At 45.9% G+C, this 19661-nt stretch overlaps 1 long non-coding RNA gene across 2 annotated transcripts; it reads left to right on the top strand.

The window, feature by feature from the left end:
* Positions 1-1035: 1035 nt before the first annotated feature.
* On the top strand, positions 1036-6803 carry LOC138917548 (uncharacterized). 2 transcript variants are annotated; one of them, XR_011425730.1, is made up of 3 exons: positions 1036-1089; positions 1461-1566; positions 6500-6803. It is a non-coding gene; the product is annotated as an uncharacterized lncRNA (long non-coding RNA). The 2 variants fall into 2 exon arrangements; XR_011425731.1 differs by lacking the exon at positions 1036-1089 and adding an exon at positions 1110-1388.
* Positions 6804-19661: the final 12858 nt, after the last annotated feature.

The following is a 19661-nucleotide window of genomic DNA, read 5'->3' as shown; positions in this document are numbered from 1 at the left end:
CCTTGCATACAGGGGTGTTTCTCTTTTTATTTCTTGTAGTTTTAGTTACATATATTAGAATTCTTAACCCTTAGAATCCCCAATTCCTGGTAAAAATTAAAAAGTAAGCAATTGTGAACTATATTAGCATTTTGCGTCTTTACAAACTTAAAATACCTTTTATAAATTTCTAGAAACATTGCCGTTTTTCGTAGAAAATTTCTCGGCCTGGCATAAAACACATTCACTAATAGACTCAAATATCATTAGTTTTCTGCAATAGGAAGCCAAATTTAGATAAACCTATCTTCAGTAATTAATGTTTTAGTATTTTATCCTGTTTGGAAAATGATTTAGGGACTCAATGACTATTCATTATTTAGTTTAACTTAGTGTAAACTTTGATCTCATTTACATTTATTTTAATAATTTACTTTTAGCAACCATGCTTGGAGTAGACATTAAATAGCCAACCATCATCTTGTTACTTTCTTGCTGACAAACTTTGTGTCGGAGACAGCATGAGCCTGCCTGACTCGAACCCAGGCAGAGAGAAAAGCTGCACATTTGCATCACGCCCAACTAACAACTCTGGAGACATGCCTGTTTTTTATTTACACCAACAATCTTCAGCTAGCTTTTGTTTACTAAAGATTCATCCTAGATCACATAAACTTGAAAAGCATTTGAGTTAGTTTCTATTATATTTCTGAGATTTAGGAATACTTAATTTATAAGCAGTTAATTTCAAGCCAGAAATGTTCATTCGTGATGAGAGGCTGTGTTTTTTTTGTGCAATAAGTGAGGACGCAGATGAACCGGCTGGCACAGGGAGAATCTTCTTGTCCTCCTGGGTTAGTTGTGAGCAAACAGGACTGGAAAACCTCTTCCAAGGAGGCAGCAGTGACCTGAGCAGAATGGGGGAAGCGGATGTGAGACACAGCTGAAAGAAAGCAGGAAAGCCAGAGTGTACCTCCCCTCTGCCCTGTGGCTGTGCACTCAGGGAGAGAGCCAGGACAGGGTGTCTGTCTGCCCTTATTCTAGGATTTCTGCCAAGGGTAGTGCCCCAGGCAGCAGGACATCAGGTTTTTCTGACTCCTGGAGTTGAGGGTGAGTGCTGCTGTGGGAAAAGCTTGCACGAGAGGCTCCCCATTTGCTCCCTAGGTGGCCTGTCTGCTGTGCCACACTACTGAGCAAGGCATTCTGGGACTCTGAATAGACAAGGCCTTTCCTCCTCCTGGAGTCAAAAGTTTCCTTTGTGATGTGGGGCCATGATTTTTCTACCAGTCACTGAGGCCTGGAATGAGTCAGCTGGCAGAGACAGCCTGGGTGTCCTCCCCGAGTCATTGTTGGAAAACAGGGCCAGAAGCCCTCCCCCGTGAGAAGGCCAGCAGCCACCTGAGCAGAAGGTCAGAAGGGGAGGTGAGAAACAGGCGAAGGAAAGGTGGACCCTAGTTCACTTTTGAACATTTCTACCCCAGGAGGAGGGAAGACTGTGCCTAGTATGTCAGAAGGCCTGGAGCTCCTTGCAAAGAAGAGCGGCATGGCAGACTGGCCACCTAGGTAACGGATGGGGCATCCCCCCAGGTAAGTGCTTGCACTGGCAGGACCCACCTGCATGCCACTCTGGGGCAGAGGGAGAGGAGAACCCCATAGCTTGCCGATTTTCCCAAAGAGGGCCAGCCAACGCAGCCCCTCAGGCCAAGATGGTGTCCGTGGGACTACTAGGAAGGAAAGAGCCCTGGGTCCAGAAAGTTTTCTGGGAAGGGTCATCAGCCCTGTCAGAGGAAGAAGCTGCCTGCCCAACTTCTCGTGTGCCCAACCTGGAAGCTGCTGCCCACCACATCCAGGTCCTTGCCTGCCCTGCCTGGGCTCCCCAGGGAGGATGCCAGACTTGGTCTTGGCCTTGGCCTGAGGGATGCATGCGGTGAGGGGGTCATTCCAGAGTTGCCTGGGCTGTCCTGGGAGAGTCAGAGATCCCTGGGCAGTGGCACAATGGAATGGGCCACCTCTGGCCACGTCTGGGGGAGGGAGCTGCCTCAGGGTCCAGAGATGGGTGGTGGCCAACATCATCACCTGGAGCAGCCCTCAGGGATCTTCTACACGAATTTTGTCCTGCCCCACCTTCTCCATCGGGTCCTATCCCCCTGCACCCAGGTCCGGGTTGGAGGCCACAGATGATGCTGGGAAACTGCCTTTCACTGCCCTGTCTGACCTCCCCTGAGCCTTGTAGGGTGGTGGCAGGAGAAAAGCTTGTGGGGGCAGCCAGACATTTGGCTGTGGCAGCTGTGACCCAGGCATCCAGAATCTTAAGGACCTGAGGAAAGGAAGGCAGGTGCACCGCTCCCTCCCCACTTCCCTGACCTCACCCAGGGGTCTGCCTGACTCTCACTCCTGAGGAGGGTTGATTTTCTTGGCTGTGGTGGGGAGATGGACCTTCTGACCTCACAGAGACCTCCCCTAACCCAAGAGATGCCCTCTGAATTCAGAGAGACCTATCCTGACCTCACAGAGACCTCCCTGTCCTCATAGACATCCCCTGACCTCAGAGAGAACCCCTCTGACTTCAGAGGCCTTCCCTGCCACCTGAGACACCCCATCTGACCACACCTGGATCTCCTATGACCTCACAAAGAAACCCTCTGACCACACAGAGACCTACCATGATCTTACAGAGAACCCTTCAGACCTCAGATCTCCCATGATGTCACAGAGACCACTCAGACCTCACAGAGGGCTCCCATGACCACACAGAGATCCCCTCTGTCCTCAAAGAGCCCTCCTGTGACCTCAAAGAGACCTACTCTCATGTCACAGAGTCCTCCACTGACCTCATAGAGACCTCCCCTGACCTGACAGAGATCTACACTGACCTCATAGAGATCCCCTCTGACCTCACAAAGAACTCCTGGACCACACAGAGACCTCCCAGACCTCACAAAGTACTCCCTTTACCTAACAGAGACCTCCCATGACCTCACAGAGAACCCCTCTGACCTCACTGTGACTTCCCTTACCTCACAGAGATCACCCCTGATATCACAGAGATCCCCTCTGTCCTAAAAGAGATCTTACTGATGTCACAAAGACCTACCATGATGTCACAGAGACCTCCAGTGATGTCACAGAGACCGCTCAGCCCTAACAGAGACCATCCCTAACTCTCAGAGACTACTTCTGACCTTACATACACCTCCAGGGACTTCAAATTGACAGCATCTGAACTGACAGAGACCTCCCCTGACCTCACAGAGACCACCTCTGACCTCACAGTGACTGCTCTGAACTCACAGAGAAAGTCCCTGACCTCATGGAATCCCACTCTGACCTCACAGAGACATAATCTGACCTCAGTGACCTCCCTCAACTCAGACCTGCCTGACCTCATAGAGACCTCCCCTGATCTCACAGAGACCTGCCCTGAACTCAGAGACATCATCTGACATCACAGAGACCTCACAGACTTCCATGTATTCACAGATGGCTCCATTGACCTCAGACATTTCCTTGAATTCAGAGAGACCTCTCTGAGCTCAAAGAGACCTCTCCTGACCTCACAGAGGCCTCAGTGAACCCACAGATTCCTCCCCTGACCTCACAGAGACACACTCAAGCCTCACAGAGACTTCCCCTGATATCACACAGATCTCCCGTGACCAATCAGAGACACCCTCTGACCACACAGAGACATCAATAATCTCACAGAGACCTCCCTAACCTAACAGAGATGCCTTTTGAACTAAGAGAGACCATGCCTGACCTCACAGAGACCTCCCCTTATCTCACAAAGACCCCCTCTTACTTCACAGAGACTTCCCCTAACCTCAAAGAGAACTCCTGGACCACACAGAGACCTCCATGACCTCACAAAGAACTCCCATGACCTCACAGAGACCTCTCATTTCCCCCAGAGTTCCCCTCTGGCCTCACAGAGACCTCTCCTGAGCTTATAGAGACCCACTCTGACCTCAAAGAGACATCCCTACCTCACAGAGACCCCCTGTGACCTGACAGAGACCCCTTCTCACCAATAGAGAGCTCCCCTGACCTCAAAGAGGCTCAAGCTGACCTCACAAACTCAACCCCTTCTATCGTAGAGACCTTCTATGACCTCACAGAGACCTCCTTGATCTCACAGAGGCCTGCCCTGACCTCACATAGGCCTCCCCTGACCTCACAGAGTGCCCTCTGACCTCCCTGAGGCCTCCTCTGACCTTGCAGATGCCCCTGCTGACCATACACATACCTCCTCTGCCCTGGCGATGACCCCTTCTGACACACTGAGACCTCCCCAGACCTCACATAGATGAACCCTGACTTCACAGATATCCCCTCTGACCCCACAGAGACCTCATATCACCTCACAGTGACATCCTCTGAGCTAACAGAGAAGTCCTGTGAACTCAGATAGACTGCTTTTTTTTGAGGAAGATTAGCCCTGAGCTAACATCTGCTGCCAATCCTCCTCTTTTTGCTGAGGCAAACTGGCCATGAGCTAACATCCATGCCCATCTTCCTCTACTTTATATGTGGGACACCTACCACAGCATGGTTTGCCAAGTGGTGCCATGTCTGCACCTGGGATCGGAACTGGCAAACCCCAGGCAGCTGAAGCAGAAAGTCTGAACTTAACTTCTGTGCCACCGGGCTGGCCCCAGATAGACTGCTTTTGATCTCAGAGAGACCTCCCCTGATCTAAAAGACCGCCTTTGACGGCACTCTCCTGAACTCATAGAGACCTCCCTGACCTCAGAGACCTCAGTGGCATCAGAGAACTCCGCTAAACTCAGAGACATCTAGTGAGCACAAAGAGACCTCTCTGATCTCAAAGACACCTCCCTGACATCAGAGACCTGTGTGAGGTCACAGAGACATCCACTGATGTCACAGAGACTGCTCTGACCTCACAGAGACCTCACATTATCTCACAGAGACCTCCAGTGACCTCAGAGAGACCACCTCTATCCTCACAGAGGCCTCTCCGACCTCAGAGACTTGCTCTGAACACAGAGAGACCTCCCTGCACTCTGAGACATTCCCTGATCTCAGAGATCCCCCGATCTCACAGACATCTCCCCTGACCTCAGATAGAACTCCCCTCTCTCACAGAGACCTTGCCTGACATCACAGACACCTCCCTGTCCTCAAGAACCTCCCCTGACCTCAGAAAGACACTCTTCTGACCTCACAGAGACCTTCTCTGACCTATGGAGACCAACTTTTACCTCAGAGAGACCTCCCCTGAACTCACAGAGGCCTGCCTGAACTCAGAGATCTCCTTGATCTCAGAGACCTCCCATGACCTCACAGATACCCACTCTGACCTCACAGATAGCTGACCTTACCACACAGAGCCTGGTCTGACTTCACAGAGACCTCCCCTGAAGACACAGAGAACTGTGAGGGACTGGAATTGGCCACCCCAAGATATGCCTCTTTGGCATGAGGATTATTTTGGGCTGGTTACTTTTAAAAACTGCAGACATGAGAGAAACTCTGAAAAGTAGAATTTACTTACCCATCTGTAAAGGCATCTCCCTCTCTGTACCAGGAAGAAGGGAAGATGACATTATCTCTAGAAACTCTTATCAATGCAGAAGGCAAGGACTTAAATCTGCATAATAACCTTACTCTTGTTTACTGTGCTTTTCTGATAATCTCCCATAACTCACTCCCCCCACCCCCAACATCCTCCTTTGTCTTTAGCTGAAGACGGTATTTAAGGTGGTGGCTTCAGCTATTTTGGTGAGTTACTCAGTTTTTCTGGGTCTCTCCCATGTATACATGCTGTAAAGCTTTGTTTAATTTTCTCCTGTTATTCTGTCTCATGTGAATTTAATTCGTTGTCTGGCCAGAAGGACCCAGAGTGGGTAGAGGAAATGTCTTCCTCCCCTACAGAACTCTTACCTCACAGAGACAACCCTGAACTCAGAGACCTGCTTGACCACACAGAGACCTCCCCTGACATAAGAGACTGCCCATGATCACACAGAGACATCTGTCCTCACAGAGACCACCCTTGACCTCACAGATACCTGTTCTGACCTCACAGAGATCTAATAGAGACACTTGCTGACCTCACAGAGCCTCCCCTGACTTCAGAGAGACCCAATCAGACCTCACAGAGACCTCCCCTGGCCACATGGACCTCCCATGACATCAGAGACAACCTCTCTTATCTCACAGAAACCCAATCTGACCTCACAGAGACACCCACCTACCTCATAGAGACCCCCCCTCCAAACTCAGGGAGAGCACCCCTGATCTCACAGATACCTCCCCTGACCTCACATATGTGCCCTCTGACCTCACAGAGTCCTCCCCTGACCACACAGAGTCCTCGCCTGACCTTACAAGATGCCCTCTGACCTCACAGAGTCCTCCCTTGAGTTCACAGAGACACTGTATGAACTGACATAGACCCGCCCTTATCACTGACTAGTTATCCTGAGGGACTCAAGAGTGGGTTTAGAAACATCTAACTCTTTTTCCAAATATTTTTTCCTTTTGTTATGTTAAGGAGATGCCATCACCAACCTCCTGGGACCAGATCAGTCCTCACCACAAGAGGTACACCTATGACCTTTGCTTTATTTTTAATGCTAAGATCTCTCCAGGAGGGGCTTACGCCTTATTACCGTCAGCTGCAGTGTGTGTGGAAGCATGTTTTCCATCTGAGCCTGTGCAAGAGGATACTCACCTCTCCCTTTTGAATATTCATCCCCCATCTGAAATAAACGTCCCTCCTTCCCTTTGTTTGGGGACACCATGACTCTGGAAATGATTCCTCATGGTCTCCTATTTACTGCAAATATAGCTTACTTTGTGAGACTACTACTTCTGGTGGAGAGTCTGATTTAACTCACCAGGAGGGAACCCATTTTGGTTTCAGTAACAAAGTGGTGCCCAATGTGGGACTTGCCTCTTTGTGGTGCTCATGCTGCCAGCTTGATCTTGTTGACCCCTTGGGAGACCCAGAGTGCTTTGCTCTGTGGATCTCTCAATGGAGGTGAGTGGTGCCAACCCCATGGCATGGCTATAAGATTTATTTCTTTAAGTTGTCTCATAAAATCCACCTGTTAAAGCCTGGCTTCAGGGTTCGAGTCCCATCTTGGGGTAGCCTGGCTCAGGGAAGTGAGAGTCCCCTCTGAGTAGAAGGATTGCATGACCTGGCCACTCAGGCAGGGCCAATGCTTGGCTCTGGTGAAATGGGAGCAATCCCTGATGACTAGTCAGGGGTTCAGGTCCTCTCTGGAGATTGAGTCTTGTCTGGATTGCACAGCCCAGACACTGGTGAATGGGAGCAATCTCTGTTGACTAGTCCAGGGTTCCAGTCCCCTCTAGAGAATGAATCTCCTCTGGAATGATGAGGTGGGGGTTTGAGGCTCCCCCTGAAGTCACTGAGCCTGTCTTTGTGTTGTACCTGTGATCGGAGAGGGGTCCCCTTAGATGTGGTCAAGCCCCCTCTGGAGTTGGTGAGTCTGTTTTTTTTTGTCATTTGTTTTTGTTGAGGATGCTCGACATCAATCTTGTTTTTCCACAGTCTGGCTTTTCTGGACTCCTAGGTCTCTTTCCTTGCCCTTCCTATCAGTGATGCCTGGGTGAAACCCAGTGTCCACCAGTATTATTTTCCCTTTAAGGATTTAGTTACTGGGCCTGGGTCTAGTTTCAGGTGATTAAGGTGCTAAACCTTCTCTGGGCACAGCCTCGTGGCATCTGCATCACCACTAACCATTACAAGCTGCTTCTGGGAGACTGGAAACAGATCAGAAGAAAAGATGCTACAATATGGGGGGAGCAAGCTCTATCCCAGAGGAAAGCCCATTGGGCCGCATCCTCCACAATTGGCAGGCCTTCAGGTATTCCCCATTGACCTGAGAGCAGATAATCCTTTTAGGTAACACAGCCAGGTGGCAATATTCACTGGAAGATGGGGAGTGATGGCCAGAAATGGGACCCTAAATGTTAACACCATACTACAATTAGATCTATTTTTCAAAAGAACCAAGAAATAGGAAGAAATTCCTTATGTCAAGTGCTTCATTATGTCTAAATGAAAGCTTAAAGGTTGAATCTAAGACTTATCTTTCTGACAAGGAGGACCTGTGCTTCCAAATCGGGCCAGAGGCTGTAACAGGGCCAAACATCTTACTATCCACCGCCCCCCCCAGCAATCCCTCTGTTGATGCAAATAATCCATAACCAACTTATAAATCAAAATTGGGGTGAGTTTATTATGAGCCACAGTGAGGATCATAAGCCAGGGAGGCCTTAGAAGGTGTTCTGGAGAAGCATGGGTTTCAGTACGGTCTTATATATTTTTTAGAACAAAGAAGATACATTAAACACACCCAGGATACATTGTCAAAGACGTATTCAGTTGCAAATTAGGAGGTCAACAGGACCATGATGCCCAGAAGGGGACTAATCTGGGCATTATCAATAGGGCGTTACCAGTAGGGCTAGGAGGGGAAGTACGTATTCTTAAGAGAGTACATTCTTTACTTTAATGGTTAATCAGATGTGCAATGTATGTTTGATAGGCCATAAATCAGGCTTTTTAGTTCAAGCTGAATCAGTTTTGAACTCGAATTGTTACCCCATGTACCTCAATATGTGAAAATCTCTTGTCATCTCTACAGGGAATTGGACTCTCCAACAAGCAAAGACCCTTCATCCTCCTCTTCCAGATAGGACAACTAGAGTAGGAACCAGTTACAAACCTGGAATACATCCCCTAAGACAGTTTCCTGGATGGTGAGGGGAGACTCATTAATGTGCACATCCCCTTTTCCACCTCTGATTTGTACAGTTGGAAGGCACACACTAAAGGATGGAGGGACTCACCCTGGGTGGAATCCCAATGATACTGATGATCAAGAAAAGTTAGGATATTTTCAGGGTCTGCTTTTGAAAGCCGTGAGAATAGTATGCCAGCCACCCATTAACTGGTCTAAATTAAGAGAAGTACAACAGGGCCCTGAGGAGAACCCCTCTGCTTATTTTCAGAGGCTGTGGGACTGCCTCAGAGGATACACAAATTGGGACCCCAAGGCCCAGGGCGGTACAGTGGTTCTTAATACATATTTCATATCTCAAAGTGCTCCAGACACCCATAGGAAACTCCAAAAGTTGGCTATGGGTCCTGACACTAATTCTGCACAACTAGTAGAGGCTGCATTTAGTGTGCTCAGTAACTGGGATGAAGCTGAGGATGAAAACTGCTACTGGCTCTAATATCAGCTCTTATATCTACTCCCCTACATTGAACTCAGTATATATGGGGTTAAAACAAAAAACATTCATCCCCATTCTCTGCTTCTTTAGTTACACTCATATGTAAATATCTATCTCTTTAACCTTTGACTCCCTGAGCTTTACAACCAAATAGAAGTTACACGTTGTTAAAGCCCAGGTGGGCTGGTGATGGGCTTACATTAAAGTTTTAGCTAATCATGCATCCTTGCAGTCTACCACAGGGAAAGTGTTGTCTAGAGAATATCAGAAAGCTGAGGCTTCCCAGACCTCAACTTCTCAGCTCCCTGACACCAGAATCCACCATTCATCATGGAGGCAAGACAGCCAAGGATGCCTACCTGCAATCATCCTGTCTTACCATTCCCCTCTCCCTGCAAGCAGCTTCTCAGAGGCCAAACGCAGGCTGGTGGGAAAACGTCAGCCAGCAAGGCTATAAGTTCCCCCTCCACTACCTAAAACCCCAAATAAAAACCCTTGCTTGTAGCTTTTCAGGGAGTTTGGGATTTCAGCACTAGCTACCCATTCTTCTTTCTTAACAGTTTGCAATAATCAAGTCCTACTTCCTTCCACTACAGCAGTGTTAGAGATTGCCTTGATACATAACAGGTGAGTGAACCTACTTCATGTTGGCTATCAAAAGGAAGACAAGAAGGGGGAAGATCCAAGATGGCACCGTGAGTAGTCCTCTTTGTCTCTCACCCTTCGAGTCTACAATTATTTGGACACTTATCGCTTGACAAAGGATATCCAGACAGCATCTCAGGACGTCTGAGACACCCATGCGACTATACATCGGAAGGCGGACGGACTTTCCTCCGGGAGGATGTGGAAATAGGTGAAAACTCTCCGACCCTGACGGGCAGCCTAGTACCCGCAAGCGGCTTTCTTCCAACGGACGCCCCCAGAGGATCCACACACATCTAGGGCAGGAGCAAGAACACAACAGAGGAGCGACGGTGGAAACAGGTGACCAGAACCCTACCTAAACCGCCCGCAATTACTCCTAAACGCAGAGGGAAACTTTGGAGTTGCACACCTGAGCCCACGGGGAGAGTCTCTCCCCGCCATTGGCGGGGAGACCCAGCCTGGTGCTCGGGGCGCCCGGAGGGTCCCAGAGAGAGTCACGGAGGGTACGGAGGTCTCCCAGCTGCCGTTGCCCACCCCGTGGGACTAGGGATTGCTGGAGATCTCGGAGAGGACTGGGGCGGGGGAACTTTCAAAGGCCGGTTCTGCGACCCGGAGGGGAAGCGCCGGAGTTCCGCCAGGCAGCAGACAAAACTCTCTGTCTGCCATTAGCAGAGGGGCCACGCCCAGCATTCAGGGCTCCCGGGAGAGGCCCGGAGAGAAGCCCAGAGGGCGGGGCGACCCCCAGCTGCCATTGCCCGCCCCGTGGGTCTAGGGATAGCTGGAGATCTCAGAGAGGACTGGGGCTGGGGGGAGTTCCAGAGACCCAGCTTCGTAGCCTAGGGGGAAACCCTACAGGCTCACAGCAGCCTTAGGGAAAGCCTCTGCACAGCACCAGTAGAAGGCACCAAGCCGCCAGCCACAAGGCTGGAAGACCCCAGGGCAAAAGCAGCATAGCTAGGTGTACTAACCACAGACTGTAGAAGATGCCAATAGCTCTCCTACGACCCATAGAGGACAAGTGAGATTCGGTGGGTGCCGACAGCAACGGAGCGACAAATATAAGTGATCCCACCCCTGGCCGCTGGAAAAGCCCATAACACCGTTGCAGACCCCAAGGAGAGAGCACATCTAGGTGGGCAGCAACAGTAGGCACCAGCAGCCTGAAGCCCCCCTGTGACGGCCCCCATGGCAGAGGAGGGAATCCAAAGGGCCACTGTGGCTACGAGGAGGGGCCCAGGCCCAGTTAGCAACTACGGACAGGGTTCCTGGTTGGTGAAGTATAAACAGCTGCTTCCCCCACCGCAGCAGCTGAAACAAGTGAAAGGAGCAACTAAACTCTATCTCCATGCGGAGGCACAAATCAACAACATCAAGCCATATGAAAAAATACATTAAATCTCCAGAACAGAAAGAAAGTAACAAATACACAGAAAACAATCCCAAAGAAAATGAGATATATAACCTAAATGATGATGACTTCAAAACAGCCATCATTAAGATTCTCAATGAGTTAAGAGAGAATTCTGACCGTCAACTCAACGAGTTCAGGAGCTATGTCACAATAGAGTTTGATACGATAAAGAAGAACCAAACAGAAATATTGGAAATGAAGAACACAATAGAGGAGATTAAGAAAAATCTAGATGCTCTGAACAGTAGGGCCGATAATATGGAGGAAAGAATTAGCAATTTGGAAGATGGCAATATAGAATTGTTGCAGGCAGAGGAGGAGAGAGAAGCAAGACTTAAAAGAAACGAAGAAACTCTTCGAGAATTATCAGACACAATTAGGAGATGCAACGTAAGGATTATAGGTATACCAGAGGGAGAAGAGAAGGAGAAAGGGGCAGAAAGCCTATTCAAAGAAATAATGGCTGAGAACTTCCCAAATCTGGTGAGGGAGATGGATCTTCAGGTAACAGAAGCCAATAGATCTCCAAACTTTATCAATGCAAGAAGACCAACTCCACGCCATATAGTAGTGAAGCTAGCAAAAGTCAACGACAAGGAGAAAATACTAAGGACAGCCAGGCAAAAGAAACTAACCTACAAAGGAACCCCCATCAGGCTATCAGCAGATTTCTCAGCAGAAACTTTACAGGCTAGAAGAGAGTGGAATGGTATATTCAAAAATCTGAAGGACAAAAATCTACAGCCGAGAATTCTCTACCCAGCGAAAATATCCTTCAAATACGATGGAGAAATAAAAACTTTCCCAGATAAACAAAAATTAAGGGAGTTCATTGCCACAAAACCTCCTCTTCAGGAAATCCTCAGGAAAACCCTCATTCCTCAAAAATCCAAAAAAGGAAAGGGGCTACAAAACCAAGAGCAGAGGAGATAAGTAGAAGGACAACAACAGAGAGTAGCAGCTCTACATCAGAACAGATTAAACCATGGGACGAGAAACAAAGGAAACTGAAGAAAACCGGAAAACAAGACACAAAATGGCAGTGGTAGGCCCCCACGTCTCAATAATCACTCTAAATGTAAATGGATTGAACTCCCCAATCAAAAGACACAGAGTGGCAGGATGGATCAAAGAACAAGATCCAACAATATGCTGCCTCCAGGAAACACACCTCAGCCCCAAAGACAAACACAGACTCAGAGTGAAGGGATGGAGAACAATACTCCAAGCTAATAATGAACAAAAGAAAGCAGGTGTCGCTATACTAATATCAGACAAGGTAGACTTCAAAGCAAAACAGACAAAGAAAGACAAAGAGGGACAGTATATAATGATAAAAGGGACTCTCCACCAAGAAGACATAACACTTATAAATATATACGCACCCAACACAGGAGCACCAAAATTTGTAAAGCAACTCTTAATAGAACTAAAAGAAGACATCAACAACAATACAATAATAGCATGGGACCTCAACACACCATTAACACCAATGGACAGAACGTCCAGACAGAAATTCAACAAGGAAATAATAGAATTAAATGAAAAATTAGACCAGATGGACTTAATAGATATATATAGAACACTTCATCCAAAAACAGCAGGTTACACATTCTTCTCAAGTGCACATGGAACATTCTCAAGGATTGACCATATTTTGGGAACCAAAGCAAACATCAATAAATACAAGAGAGTTGAAATAATAGCAAGCATCTTTTCTGATCATAACGCTATTAAACTAGAAATCAACTACAAGAAAAAAGCAGAGAAAGGTGCAAAAATGTGGAGACTAAACAACACGCTTCTCAACAAACAATGGATCATTGAAGAAATTAAAGAAGAAATCAAATTTTATCTGGAGACAAATGAAAATGAGAACACGACATACCAAATCATTTGGGATGCAGCAAAAGCAGTCCTAAGAGGGAAATTCATCGCAATACAGGCTCACCTCACTAAACAAGAAAAAGCTCACGTAAGCAACCTCAAACGACACCTAACAGAACTGGAAAAAGAAGAACAAACAAAGCCCAGAGTCAGTAGAAGGAGGGAAATAATAAAAATAAGAGCAGAAATAAACGATATTGAAACAAAAAAGACAATAGAAAGGATCAATGAAACAAAGAGTTGGTTCTTCGAAAGAATTAACAAAATTGACAAACCCCTAGCCAGACTCACCAAGAAAAGAAGAGAGAAATCGCAAATTAATAAAATCAGGAATGACAGAGGAGAAATCACAACAGATACCAATGAAATACAAGAGATCATAAGAGAATACGATGAAAAACTCTATGCCAACAAATTGAACAACCTGGAAGAAATGGACAAATTCCTAGACTGCTACAATTTCCCCAAACTGAATCAGGAAGAAATGGAGAATCTGAATAGACCAATCACAAGTAAGGAAATAGAAACGGTAATCAAAAACCTCCCCAAAAACAAGAGTCCAGGACCAGACGGCTTCTCTGGAGAATTCTACCAAACATTCAAAGAAGACTTAATACCTATTCTCCTCAAACTGTTCCAGAAAATTGAGAAAGATGGAGAACTCCCTAACACATTCTATGAAGCCAACATCACCCTGATCCCCAAACCTGACAAGGACAACACAAAGAAGGAGAACTACAGGCCGATATCACTGATGAACATAGATGCAAAAATCCTCAACAAAATTTTGGCAAACTGAATACAGCAATACATCAAAAAGATTATACACCATGATCAAGTGGGATTTATACCAGGGACACAGGGATGGTTCAACATCCGCAAGTCAATCAACGTGATACACTACATCAACAAAATGAAAAACAAAAACCACATGATCATCTCAATAGATGCAGAGAAAGCATTCGACAAGATCCAACACCCATTTATGATAAAAACCCTCAGTAAAATGGGTATAGAAGGAAAGTACCTCAACATAATAAAGGCCATATATGATAGACCCACAGCCAACATCATACTCAATGGACAAAAACTGAAAGCCATCCCTCTGAGGACAGGAACAAGACAAGGGTGCCCACTTTCACCACTCCTATTCAACATAGTACTGGAGGTGCTGGCCAGAGCAATTCGGCAGGAAAAAGAAATAAAAGGAATCCAAATAGGTAACGAAGAAGTAAAACTCTCGTTGTTTGCAGATGACATGATCTTATACATAGAAAACCCCAAAGAATCCATAGAAAAACTATTAGAAATAATCAACAACTACAGCAAAGTAGCAGGGTATAAAGTTAACGTGCATAAATCAGTAGCATTTCTATACACTAACAATAAACTAACAGAAAAAGAACTCAAGAACTCTATCCCATTCACAATCGCAACGAAAGGAATAAAATACCTTGGGATAAACTTAACCAAGGAAGTGAAGGATCTATACAATGAAAACTACAAGACTTTCTTGAAAGAAATAGGCGATGACATAAAGAGATGGAAAAACATTCCTTGTACATGGATTGGAAGAATAAACATAGTTAAAATGTCCATACTACCTAAAGCAATATACAGATTCAATGCTATCCCAATCAGAATCCCAAGAACATTCTTCACAGAAATTGAAAAAACAATCCTAAAATTCATATGGGGCAACAAAAGACCGCGAATTGCTAAAGCAATCCTGAGCAAGAAAAACAAAGCTGGCGGAATCACAATCCCCGATTTCAAAACATACTACAAAGCTACAGTGATCAAAACAGCATGGTACTGGTACAAAAACAGGTCCACAGATCAATGGAACAGAATTGAAAGCCCAGAGATAAAACCACACATCTATGGACAGCTAATCTTCGACAAAGGAGCAGAGGGCCTACAATGGAGAAAAGAAAGTCTCTTCAACAAATGGTGCTGGGAAAACTGGACAGCCACATGCAAAAGATTGAAAATTGACCATTCTTTTTCACCACACACCAAAATAAACTCAAAATGGATCAAAGACCTAAAGATTAGGCCTGAGACAATAAGTCTTTTGGAAGAGAATATAGGCAGTACACTCTTTGACATCAGTTTCAAAAGAATCTTTTCGGACACTCTAACTCCTCAGTTGAGGGAAACAATAGAAAGAATAAACAAATGGGACTTCATCAGACTAAAGAGCTTCTTCAAGGCAAGGGAAAACAGGATTTTAACAAAAAAACAGCTCACTAATTGGGAAAAAATATTTACAAGCCACTTATCCGACAAAGGGTTAATCTCCATAATATACAAAGAACTCACACGGCTTAACAACAAAAAAACAAACAACCCGATCAAAAAATGGGCAGAGGACATGAACAGACATTTCTCAAAAGAAGATATGAATATGGCCAATAGACACATGAAAAGATGTTCATCATCGCTAATCATCAGGGAAATGCAAATCAAAACTACACTAAGATATCACCTTACCCCCGTTAGATTGGCAAAAACATCCAAAACCAAGAACGACAAATGTTGGAGAGGTTGTGGAGAAAGAGGAACCCTCATACACTGTTGGTGGGAATGCAAACTGGTACAGCCACTATGGAAAACGGTATGGAGATTTCTCGAAAAGTTAAAAATAGAAATACCCTATGACCCAGCCATCCCATTACTGGGTATCTATCCTAAGAACCTGATATCAGATATCTCAAGAGTCCGTTGCACCCCTATGTTCATAGCAGCATTATTTACAATAGCCAAGACGTGGAACCAGCCTACATGCCCAGAAACTGATGATTGGATAAAGAAGATGTGGTATATATACACAATGGAATACTACTCAGCCATAAAAAAAGACGAAATTGGCCCATTCACAACAACGTGGATGGACCTCGAGGACATTATGTTTAGCGAAATAAGTCAGTCAGAGAAAGACGAACTCTATATGACTCCACTCATAGGTGGAAATTAGTATATTGAGAAGGAGATCTGATCGGTGGTTACCAGGGAAAAGGGGGGGTGGGGGGAGGGTACGGAGGGGGAAGTGGTGTACCCACAACATTACTAACAAAAATGTACAACTGAAATCTCACAAGGTTGTAATCTATCATAACATTAATTAAAAAAAAAAAAGAAAACAAACAAAAGGAAGACAAGAAGATGAAAAGGCAAGCCACTCTGCTAGATGTGGCCCTCGAGTCTACTCAAGGTAACCTGAGGAAGAGAAGGAATGCCATGGATGAGTAACCCTGGCCCCCACTGAGGGACCAGAAAGCTACCAACAAAGTTGGGGGGTAATCAACATGTGTATGCAAACAGGAAGGGCATTAGTGGAAGGATTGTCCAAACCATCCCCAGAGAGGGAAGGGATCAAACAAGACCAAGCTGTGGCAGCTTCCCTTGACTACAGATGAGATGTGATGGGGCTGTGGAGCTCCCCAGTTGGCTCCAAGAACCCCAGGTGACCTTGTCAGTAGGAGGAGAGAAGGTTGAATCTTTTGCTCAATAATGGAGCCATGTCAGGAAAAGGAGAGACCAAAATTTTTTCTGGAGTCCTTGACCTGTGAAATAGGATAAAAAATGCTGAAGCATTCTTTTCTGTATGTTCCAGACTGCCCTGTTCCCCTTCTAGGGAGGGGCATGCTATCTAAGCTAGGGGCCTCAATAAGCTGGGAACAGGTGAATGGGGAATCTAGATTTGTTCAAGACCTTAGTGCTGTCAATGCTGTACAGTACTGGATTTATAATAGTAAATATCTTCATTTTGTTTCTGGCACAGAGCTCTGAAAACTCTTGTAATTTCCCATATGACAGCCATAAGGGAATCTTTTGTTATGCTAATTACTTCAGTCATCAGTTCCTGAAATAACTCCAGAGCAATAAAGTTGAAATGGTTTGTCTTGAGTTATTCCTAACAAGGCTCTTTCAACCACACCTGAACTTATGTTAATAACACAGCTTTTGGAAATCCCCTAAGGGCAGGGGGCTGGTGGCCAGGGAAACCAAGTTTGTGATTTGGGGTTGTAAGTTTCAGCCCCATCTCCCTCCCCACACCTCCGAGTGGGGAGAGGGGCTGAAGATTGAGATAAATTGTCAACAGCCAATGATCCAATCAACTATGCCTACATGATGAAGTCTCCATTAAAACCCAAAAGGACGGTGTTCAGACAGCTTCTGCATGGGCAAACACATGGAGGTTTGGAGAGAGTGGCACGTCCAGAGCTGGTGTAGGGGCTCCTCCTCCCTTCCTGGCATATTTTGCTCTATGCATCTCTTCCACCGGGCTGTTAAGTAAAATGGTTTCCTGAGTTCTTTGAGCCACTCTATCAAATTAATCAAACTCAGGGGGTTGTGGGAACCTCTGGTCTGTGGCTGGTTGGTCAGAAACAAGGTGACAACCTGAACTGGCAATTGGCATCTAGAATGGGAGGTGAAGGGTAATCCTGTGGGGCTGAACCCTTGACTTGTGGTACCTGATTCTATCCCCAGGTAGACAGTGTCAGAATTGAGTTAAATATGTTAAACTTCTTAGCCAGTAAGGGATATAAGCTGTCTAAAGGGGAGACACAAATATCTAAAGAGACTGTAAAGTGTTTGGGGTTCATCATTTCAAGGGGACAGTGCAGCCTTCCCCAAGAGAGAAAAATGGTAATATACCAACTTGCTCCACTGAAAACTCATAAGCAGCTACCAGGACTTTAGGGAATGGCTGGGGTTTTTTTTTTTTTTTTTTTTTTTTTGCCATTTTTGGATCCCTAACTTTGGATTAATTGCTAAGCCTCTCTAGGATAAACTACAGGGGCCAGAAAAGGACCCATTTGAGTAGGATAAGCTAGACACCATGGCAAAAAGATGGCCTCCATGCTTGAGAGCTGTAGCTGCCAATTGCCTGTTACTCAAGAAAGCAGAGCAACTGACTATGGGCCAATCTATGATGGCGTGGGCCTCTCCATCAAGTCTGTAGCCTACTAGAGACTAAAGGACATCTCTGGCTATCCCAGAATAGAATACTGCAATATCAAGCTAAAATGGAAATACTGGGATCTGGGTAGGTGGAATTTGCGTGTTCAAGGCTGCCTTTCCTGCCATCCCTCCACCCATATGGGCTGCCAGGACCCTTGACAGAGCACTCCCTGCTGCAGGGTCCACACCTTGGTCACACCTCATGGAAGTCCTGCCCCAGCCATGGTATAAAAAGGAGGAAACATCACAGCGGACAGCTCTAATTCCTGCACTATAGACAGGAAGTGCAGAAGCCCAGTAGGTGACCCCCTTAGCCCCTCCTCTGAGGCCCCACTCAGTGGGTCCACAGGACTTCCTTACCCCACCATGGGCCTCTTGGCCTAGTTAACACAGGCAACAGGACCAGAAGTTCCCAGAGTTTTTTTTCTCCAAAATGCTTGTGCGGATTGTGTACTAAGGTAATGTATAACTTCAGCATTTCTGCCACAGAGTACAGCTGCTTGGACACCACTTGTTTAAATATCCCTTTGAAGGGCTGGCCTGGTGGCACAGTGGTTAAGTTCACACGTTCCACTTCAGGGTTCACAGCAAGCCATGCTGTGGCAGGCATCCCACGTATAAAGTAGAGGAAGATGGGCACGGATGTTAGCTCAAGGCCAGTCTTCCTCAGCAAAAAGAGGAGGATTGGCAGCAGTTATCTTAGGGCTAAACTTCCTCAAAAAAAAATCCCTTTGGAACCACTTTTGCTAATTTGTTCCTGTTGGGGGTTAAGCTTGTTTATCTCTTAAGTCATTTTCCCATTTAGTTTCTCGGATAACTCCAAGTTCCACATTACTACCTGCTTCTCAAATGACTATTGACAGCCCCAGTTCTGTGCAGAGAGGATGTGAAACAGCAGACTACCTGTGGTGCAACTTTCCAGACGATCAATTCTACTACAAGATTTGGAAGAAGTGAAAGTAAGTAATTTCTGAGGTAAGTAATTAAAAGTTTAAAAATCAGGGAAGGCAGCTGCCAGTAATAACTGCCTTTGTGATTGGAATGTCAGATTTTCTCTGAGAAAAAACTAAGGAGAATCTATTTCCCATTATTTTAAATAGCCAAAATTATGACATAGCAAGTCCTGAAAAAACGCTACCAATTTCCTAAGTCACAATATGGCACCTAGGCGTAAGTTACAAATATCATGTTAGGCAGTAGCATGCTTAACACATGGCTTCTTGATCACCTCCCACTTAACATGGTTGCTAAAACACAGTTTTATGCAGCAGTTGTGGCCTCTCTTAGACCAGCAATGTCAGATACTGTCCATCTTGTTGATGCTCCAAAGCTCTGCAAAGTGACTAGCATGATTGATGGCCTACCAGCTGTACTTACAAGCTGCAGGAAGCTTTTCTAGAAAGTCAGTTAGTTTAAGATGCATTTTTTGGAGACTCAATGTAAAGTTATATAAATATCAGCTGAAAAATGTACTGAGCAATAGACAGCAGCTATTGGGTATTAAAAACTAACCTGTATTCTTATGGGA

The sequence above is a fragment of the Equus caballus genome, chromosome 14, assembly GCF_041296265.1.
Source record: "Equus caballus isolate H_3958 breed thoroughbred chromosome 14, TB-T2T, whole genome shotgun sequence".
NCBI classification, from domain to species: Eukaryota; Metazoa; Chordata; class Mammalia; order Perissodactyla; family Equidae; genus Equus; species Equus caballus.
The sequence above is the reverse complement of the archived record's forward strand: the minus strand, read 5'-3'. Positions and strand labels throughout refer to the sequence as shown.